Raw genomic sequence first — 8617 nt, 5'->3', positions numbered from 1 at the left:
AGTTGTAGGGGGCAAGAAGGTCTCCCCTCAGCCTCCTCTTCTCCAGGCTGAACAACCCCAGCTCCCTCAGCCGCTCCCCATCAGGCTTGTGCTCCAGACCCCTCACCAGCTTCGTTGCCCTTCTCTGGACACACTCCAGCACCTCAATGTCCTTCTTGTAAAATGAGGGGCCCAGAACTGAACACAGTGTTCGAGGTGCGGCCTCACCAGTGCCGAGTACAGGGGCATGATCCCTTCCCCACTCCTGCTGGCCACACTGTTCCTGATACAAGCCAGGATGCTCTTGGCCACCTTGGCCACCTGGGCACACTGCAGAGTCCTTTCCTGGTGCCCCGGTACGGGCAAATAGTGGGGCCTGCACTCAGCCGTAGGTAGTTTAAAGCTTCCTTCTGGAGAGCAGACCTAAATATGTCATCTTTTCCATTTGGAAAAGAGAGCACAGCTCTGCAAAAAAGAAAATTTGGAGCATTCATGGGATTTGCCAGATCAGAGACAAATGCATTAAACCGCCGGCAGCTCCTGGCTGAATTTGCACAGGCGGCCCTGCCCCATCCCTGCCCCCTCAGCAAGTCCGCCTGATGTCGGACTCGGAGGAGAAGGGGAATGACAACCGTGGCTAACAACTGCATGGATTTATACATCAAATGCATTGCGCGTTTCAGCAGCCTCGGAGAAGCTGAATCTACAGCCTGACAGGCACTCTGTGGTACAGCAGCGATGAGTAACTGTGTCCGGAGGCACACTGGGATAGCAAGGCAAGCAATTTTTAACCAGGTGCTGCTGATGCAAAGCCGTCAGCACAGCTCCACGTGAAACTCCCAGCGCAGTCAAAGGTTCGCATCCTCACCCAGCCACCAGGAAAGGACAGAGGGGTCACATCCAGGTGCATCCATGGATGAAATATTTAAATGAAATGCTGTGGAAGGGGCCCTTGGGGTGTGGTAATATTACTATCCTTGTAATGCACAAGACAACCTGCCCTATTCTGGGGCTCTGCTTCGCCCCGGTTCCATTACTGTACATGTACAGTAAAGACAGCTGACGTAGACCCTGAAAAATTGCCCCCCTCCCCTTTCCCAGTGTTTTTTTAATAGGACAGACACACTGAAATACCTGTCCACGGTGCCACTGTGCAGTTTTGGCTATGAGATGTACTGAACACCTCCCAGAGGAGATGCTGCGGAGCCCACCCCTCTCCTGCTTGCACCCAGAGGCACCGAAGCCCTTAGGGACACACATGTCTGTGTGATTTAATGTGACTCTTGCAGCTGCTCTGCCTGGGCTAGGCTTGAGCCAGTCTCCAGGCAGCCCTGCCTGGTGGGGCCCTCCCGTTTCAGCTCCCTGGCCACCCTTCAGGTGTTGCACCAGCCCCCGAAACTCCAAGAGAGAAAGTTCAGCCAAACTGAGAGTTGCGGAGCAAGTACTGACAGGTTTGCTAGAAACCCAAAACCCAGCTGCTGGAAAGGATAAGGCATGCTTTTGAAAGCATCAGTTCCAGCTATTTTCTGAGCTCAGGAAGGGGTTTCAGTTTTGGGAAAAGCACCAGATGCTTTCTCATTTTATCTCAATCCACGCTCTCAGACTTGGGCTGTATGTCACCGGTGCTGTGGTAGCCCCAGAAGACCATGGGGCTTTGCCCTGCTATGTGTCCCTTCAAAATAATGAAGTTACACGGTCATCAAAACTGGCCTAAAAGAGGTCTGGGACAGCAAGAGCGGAGTTGTCTGTTTTTAATGCTGCAATCAGCAAAACCCCCATGGTTTCCCCTATTTCTCTGCAGTTTGTCCTCAGTTTAAAAAACGTTTATTTTACGAAGCTGCACTGCTTTCTTATGGGGGAAAAAAAAAAACAAATTATAATTATTTAGCCCTACTTCTGCACATGATATTCTCTTAGCTACAGAGCGTCATCCAGGACACATTTCAGCAGCTTCATATTCCTAAACACTCTCAGTGCCCCAGCATCAGCATCTTTTCACCTGGGCCTTTGCACCCTGCCATCTAGCCTAGCTGCAGCGTAGCCTCTGGCCAAGTCTCGAGGCTGCAGAAATGTATAATAGCAGATTAAAACCATTCAGATTCACTTGTAAGGGGCTCGGGCCAGAAGTCTTGGTGACCTGGCACAGTTATCACCGCACGCTGACGGAGCGTGGCCCCATTCCTGGCAACTGCGGTGACACCTTTGCCCAAGCTCACCGTGTCCCCATTCTCCCACGCACGAGGAAGAGATTCTCCTGCCTCTGGGGCTGTGGATGTGAAAGGTTGAGCAGATTTTAGACTAGACTCATTTCAGTTGGAAGGGAGCTACAAGGATCATCTCGTCCAACTGCCCAACCACTTCAGGGCTGACCCAGTTCAAGGATGTTTTACTACGAAGGCTGAGGCAGACCGGTTGCTGAAGCCAGCATGTGCAGCTTTGTGCACTTTCACATCTGGAATCTGCCCGCATGTTTAAATGAAGAAACAGGCCTTGGATTTCTGTTTATGAGCCATCAGGAAAGGTCCTACCTGGCAGCAAAGCACCTGAGGGTGCCATTCTGCAGGACCTCAGGCTGGTTGCAGGGGCTGCCCCGGCTGGTCGGGTGACAGGCACCCCCACCCCCTCCGTGTGCTCCTGTCCCCTCTCCAACATGAGAAAGTACGTGGGCTCAGAGGAGCTGAAAACCAGCCCAGCAAATCAGTTAATTATTTTTCAGCTGGGTCACCTCCTGAGACCACTCTGCCATGTATTGGAAAACCAGCCGCATGGTGGGAGCGGGCAGAAACAGGCCAGCAGAGCCGGAGGAGAGTGGTGGGCAAGAGAAGAAAGGGGTGGATGGTCCAGCCACAGCCTTGGTTTTGTGAGGTTCCGGCTGCGGGAGAGCTGCCCCTTGCTCCTTGTCTTCCCTCCACCCATTTAGTGCGGTGACTCTTGGAGAAAGCACAACGTGCCTGCCTTTCCCGAGATGGTTTCTGCCATGCTGTTGCAGCACATAGCCACGAACACGGGACTTACCCATGAACACCGGTACGTAGCAGAGTATGGGGTAAAGTTAGATTTTTCCCTCCTAACACACAAAATAAGCCCAAATGAGGGATCTCTACCCGGCTCTGTGCTAATAAAGCAGGCATCTAGGAGATTTTATCCCAAAGTCATGTGTGCTCAGCTGTAAATGAAATCTTTCTTCCTTTCCTTTCAGGACACCCATCTCCAGGGGAAGTGTCACTTACTGACTTTTCCTTTGGCATTTCCCGGGCTCCCTTTGCCTCCGGTTGCCCTGAGGCAGCACTGTTCCACAGGAATGATGCGGTTTGGTGGCCTCTCCCAAGGCCGAGCTGCAAGCCCAGGGCTGGGGAAATGGTAAATACTGCCCCATGGAAGCTGCTGAAAACCACACAGGAAACCTGCTTGCTCCAAGGACTGATTTAGCTGTGGCAAAGAGCACGAGAGTCCCATCGGAGAGCTGGCCCCCTGGGCTCCTGCCGTCAGCCCGTGCTCCCACAACAGGGTCCCCTCCACCTTCCCCCTTGCCCTCAGCTGGTTCCCAGAGCTGGCATTGTTCGCTTTCCCTCCTCTCCTCTTCAGAGGTGCTTGATGAAGCAATGTTAAAATGTTGGCTGCAACACCCAGTATGCCGTCGTTTTCATAAATAAAGGCTGGGTTTGCAACTTGCAATTTTGCTGCGTGCTTAAGTAACTAAATAAGAAGGTTTGCGCCGTGCGTGGTTGTTAAGAAGGTAAGCCTTAAACTCATCGTAAAAAGCCTGAAGTTTTTATCAATAGCCCTGGGGTTCAAAGTAAAATCTAATTAATCCATAAACTGTCACAAATTGGTGGCCTCAGCAGGGACTGAGGAGCTAAGCACCCATTTAAGACATTTTCTGTTGGGATAGCTAACTCCTCCACTCAGAAGCCATGCTGTGAAAATGGACTTTCTCACACTTCTACAATTGTTTTGCACTAACCTTTTCCTTGATTGCTCTTTGGAAAGTGATAATCAATAAATGTAAGAGAGGAACTTTTGCTGGGGGAGTTACAGCAAGTGCCCCGATTGAAATGTTAGGGCAGAAGAGCCTCCTGGTTTTATGGACGTCCTCTCTGGGAGAGCTTCTGCTCCACGTTACCTTCAGGGGTGGCTTTATGTTTCCCCGCTCCCAAACCGCGATGGTGGCCTTTTGCAGGATGAGCTCCAAGGCCTGCGGGTGCTGCTTGGAGGGCTTCCCACTGATGCCGCTGGGTGCTGATCGCACGCAGCAAGATCACGTCAGAAACTTGTCTCATCCTTCAAAACCCTCAGCAGCTCCATATCCCACCCCCAACTTTCACTCAGCTGTGAAACTCACTCAGCTACCCCCTGCCCCCCGAAATCCCTTGCTCCTGCAGTGCCAGGGTCTTAGGGGCAGGGTCTTTGGGGAATCGAGCTGGTAAAACAACCCGGCCTCCTCTCAAAAATCTTCCCACCACTGTTTTTCAAAGACTTACGGTCTGGTCTGATGTGGGTGGCTCTCACAGGGATGGACAGACCACTTCCCAGCACAAAGGCCACCCGCCGGCACATGGAAGGCTTTCTGGGGAAGGGTTTGGTACCCTGAGAGCTGCTCAAAGACAGAGGCTGCAAGAACTTGTGAATCCAGCAATCGCAAATCTGTATTCCCTCCCTCCCCTATGCCCTGTCCTCAGAAGTGACAGAAACATTTTAGCTGAATTAGAAGAGTGTTTTAAAAGTGGAGCCTGGCAACAGGCACCAAAAACCCCCTGTAATTTCCAGCGGCTTAATGCATTGGCGTGTCAGGCCCTGCCCGATAGCCTGGCACATGGACGCGAGCTTTGCTGCATGAGCGGCCAAGTAATTTCTGCTATCAGGTAAATGCCTCACGCATTGGCTATCAGTACATGCCAGACACCCCCCGCAATAACACTCAAGTCGACGTGGGGCGAAAAAGGTATTTCTGTCGCAGATCCCAGATCAGTTTGTCCATCTGCCCATCCGTCAGTCTTCTGAACAATGTCTGAGCCCTCCTGGGTGCTTTCGACCAAAGGAGGTCTCAGAATCTGATGTTTTCACAGATTTTGTGAGGATTGGTGACCAGGTAGAGTAAACCCAGATCAGCTCAGCAGGATGCACAGGAAACACGGGTCCAAGTCCACACACGGGCAAGTCGGAAACAAATTGTCTGGGGGCAGGCAGAGATGGCAGGAAAAGAAAACCTTTTATCTAGCAGCCATCCCTATGCTAGAAGCACAAGCCTGTTTCCTTCTGTGAAACAGAAAAGGGAAGCGATTTTGAAATAAAGCCTCTCGTGGCTTTTCTTTTTTTTGTTTTAGATGGAGTCTATCTTTTCTGGTTGCAGGAAATAGAACAAATGGGGGCATTTTTACATTTATATTCCTACAAACATTAATAAATATATTTCTTTGTGATCTATACCTCAAACATGCAGTAGTCCTGTTTTTAGACATTAACCAAAACTTTCCAACAAGCTTACACCTTGCCCTTCACCAATAAACCTCTTCTTGTTTCTTCTCTCTGGGGCATTTCACTACCCTGGCACCAGCAGGCAGACAGAAGAGGTGCTCAGGTGAACCCCAAAACCTACTCTATGCTCTGTGCTGATGCCCTTTGTTCCTAACAGCAGCTAACCATCCGTACCTCAGTACGGAAAGCACCATATTTCGGGCTTCTTTCGATATTAAACATTGAAGAGACTCAAAATTATTTCACCTGTCTCCCCCTACATGCATCTGCAAGCCATGTTTGTGAAAGACAATTACAGGCAACGCAGCCATGGCCCAGGAAACAGACAGCCGTGTACGTGGCTTAGGAGCCGACGCTCAAGCAGCTCCCTCGATGGAAGACCTGCTGCAAGTAAGAGGCTCGCTGACTTCTGAGGGAGCATGTTTCTCTCAATGAGAAGCGGTGACATGAAGTTGAACCCTCTCCCAGTATTCCCCCACGCGATTCCTGCCGGAGACCGCCTCCGATGCAAACACGTCGAGTAGCCAGGCGGCAGGGAGCTTGCTGAAAGGCGGGAGGAGTCACACCTATTCAGGAATTTGCTACAGGGCTGCGATTTCTGCACGTGAGTGATTTGTAGCTCACCATCCACAGAGCTATGATAACTTTTTAATGGGAAAAACAGGCCCCGGTGCTGTACCTAGAACTTTTGTTATGCTCCAGGGAAGCTATCTGGAGGGGGAAACAAAAGAGAAAACTGACCACTGAGTGTTAAAAAAAAAAAAGCAGGGAAGAGGCAGGCAAACGCCAAACTACTGCACCCAGCAATAGCGTCCCTGAAATTTCTGCTTACTTCTTGAGAAGCGAGGTCCTTACGAGCTTGGGGTGCTTCAAACAGTAAAGCTTAGAGCTTAATTACAAATGAACACATGAAGGGACAGCTTCCTCTCGGGTTGGAGGTTTTTCTCACACCAGCTGCGGAGGGGGGTGTATCTGCGCCACCCTAAAACTCTCTTACCGCAAGCAGCAGCCCTGGACCCAGCCACAGACCCCGAGTTTACCCACCAGCCTCCCGTGCTGCTGTTTTATGCACAGTCTGCCCAGCAGGAGTACAGCAAAGCTGTACTGACCACCGAGCCTTTTTCCTCTCTCCTTTCCCTGCTTCCATACATTAACCGCAGGCACATTGCTGGCCTGGGCAGATCGGTGCTGGGCTGTCCCCAGGGAGCGGCTGACAAACCATCCTAGTGGTGCACTGCAGACTTAAAAGGCTCCTGCAAACCAGACCCAACCATTTTGCAGCTACACACCAAGGGATTTTGTTGCAAAGATCAAGTGATGCCAAGTGCAAAAGTATGAAAGTGACAGTTACTTACTTCTAGGATTTGTAAACCTAAAATACTTGAGAATTTTAACATTTATCAGCCCATTTACAGGACAACTACAAAGAACAACACCTTTAGCAATAGATGCTGGTTTGTGTTGCCTTGCTGAATAAATTTGACATCTACTTTTCCAGGCAGAAGTGACTGAACAAAATCCCTTTATCACTATGGATCCTGAACTGCTGCCCAGCCATCAGTTAGTGTGTAAAACCCTCTTTAAGCGCTTCTCAGCTGCTCCATTGACTCCATGGGGTTCTGCACATCAACAGCACCTCAGAAAGGCCCCATAAAGCCACGGTGCTTCCATCTTTCTTCCAAAAGCTCGGCAGTCCTCTTTTCCCCAGTGCACAACCTGAGGCATAAGGCGTATTTTCAGATCTATCAAGCAGGTTCATTATGGGCTCGGTGCCAAGCCCACTGCAAACACCAGACAAAGACCTCAGTTGATTTTGGAGGTCTTTGGATCGGTTGTTCTAGGAAACAGGTTTGTACAAAGGTAGGAGGAGGAAGAAACGGTACTTAGAAGAACTGCGGGATCAGCAACAACAGAAATGCTCCAGCTGAAGCTGCAAGGTTGATCGCCAGTTTGCACGGCTGTGCCAAGCTTAGCAAAGGCAGGCTACAACTTGAAGACATTAATTCTGGAGGTGCAGAAAGGCGATCAGCAAACACTGCTGTTTGTATTGGGGTGACTTCCTCTGGCTGTCGGAAAGCTGGGTTCTCATCTGAACTGGCTGACCCTACTCCTTCCCTCCCATCTGGATACAGCTACGTGTTGCTGAGGAGCAATTCGTTCCCATTGTTCTGGACCTCTGTTTGAAGGTGGGAAGAACTGGAGATGATACTTACTGGCCTCCACTGGCAACAAACAGAGCTTGGGTAATGACCGGAGACTAGATGCCTGACTTGCAGAGGGCTAATATTAAGCAAGGGAAATCCCACCTTGTGCCTTTTGGCTCCCTTGGGGTTCACAGGCAAGTCAGCAGCCAGATTCTAAGGGACAGTCTTTGATGGGTGAGGGTAAAGGTGCTGGCAATCCTCTTGTCACCTCACCGTCCTGCTGGTTGTTTTTGTACCTAGGTTATCCTTGCTACACAGTGACCTGGCAAACAAAGTCAGCAGTCCATGGCAATCTTGTTCAAAAAGTACATATATTTAATAATGATAACAAATACATTTTTTCCCCTGGAATTTCCACTACTGTATTTCAGTAAGTCCCTTCTACGGTCACTGCAGTTTGACTGTACATAGCTACTGTCTAAGCTGGATACATGGTTATGTTTTAGCAGTGTCGTACTCATATATTCTCTATAAATATAATAAAAGATTTAACATTTCTGTTTTCATTCTGATTCTTACACATATTTACTGGGTTTTCACAAAAAATACATGTCTCTTTCCTGCCTCCCCCAACCTTTTATTGGGTTCCAAATAAACCTGAGTTTGTAATTCAAGTCAGTATCTGCCATCTGTTCAGGTATGCAAGTCCAACGCACGCAAAAGATGGGATTTCAGTGGTCCCCGCTCGCTAGCTTTGCAGCACAAACATGTTCTTCACATGAAGAAAAAGAAAATGCTTTGACGTTTGTAAACAAAAGGAAGAGCTAAAATGGACCCCTGGGATGCACAGCTGCTTTGTACAAACAGAAGATAACATTTTTCAATCTGAAAATGAGTAAAATTATTTCAGGGCTGTCTTTCTTATCATATTGGAATTTTTACAAATGTTATTTTACAGGTAGCTTAGCCACCCCAGAGGCGGGTGTCCTCGCTACACTGAAGAGCCCAAGATGCCTATG

The sequence above is a fragment of the Egretta garzetta genome, unplaced genomic scaffold (assembly GCF_000687185.1).
Source record: "Egretta garzetta isolate BGI_Z169 unplaced genomic scaffold, ASM68718v1 scaffold45, whole genome shotgun sequence".
Classification (NCBI taxonomy): Eukaryota; Metazoa; Chordata; class Aves; order Pelecaniformes; family Ardeidae; genus Egretta; species Egretta garzetta.
Note: the sequence above shows the minus strand (reverse complement) of the source record.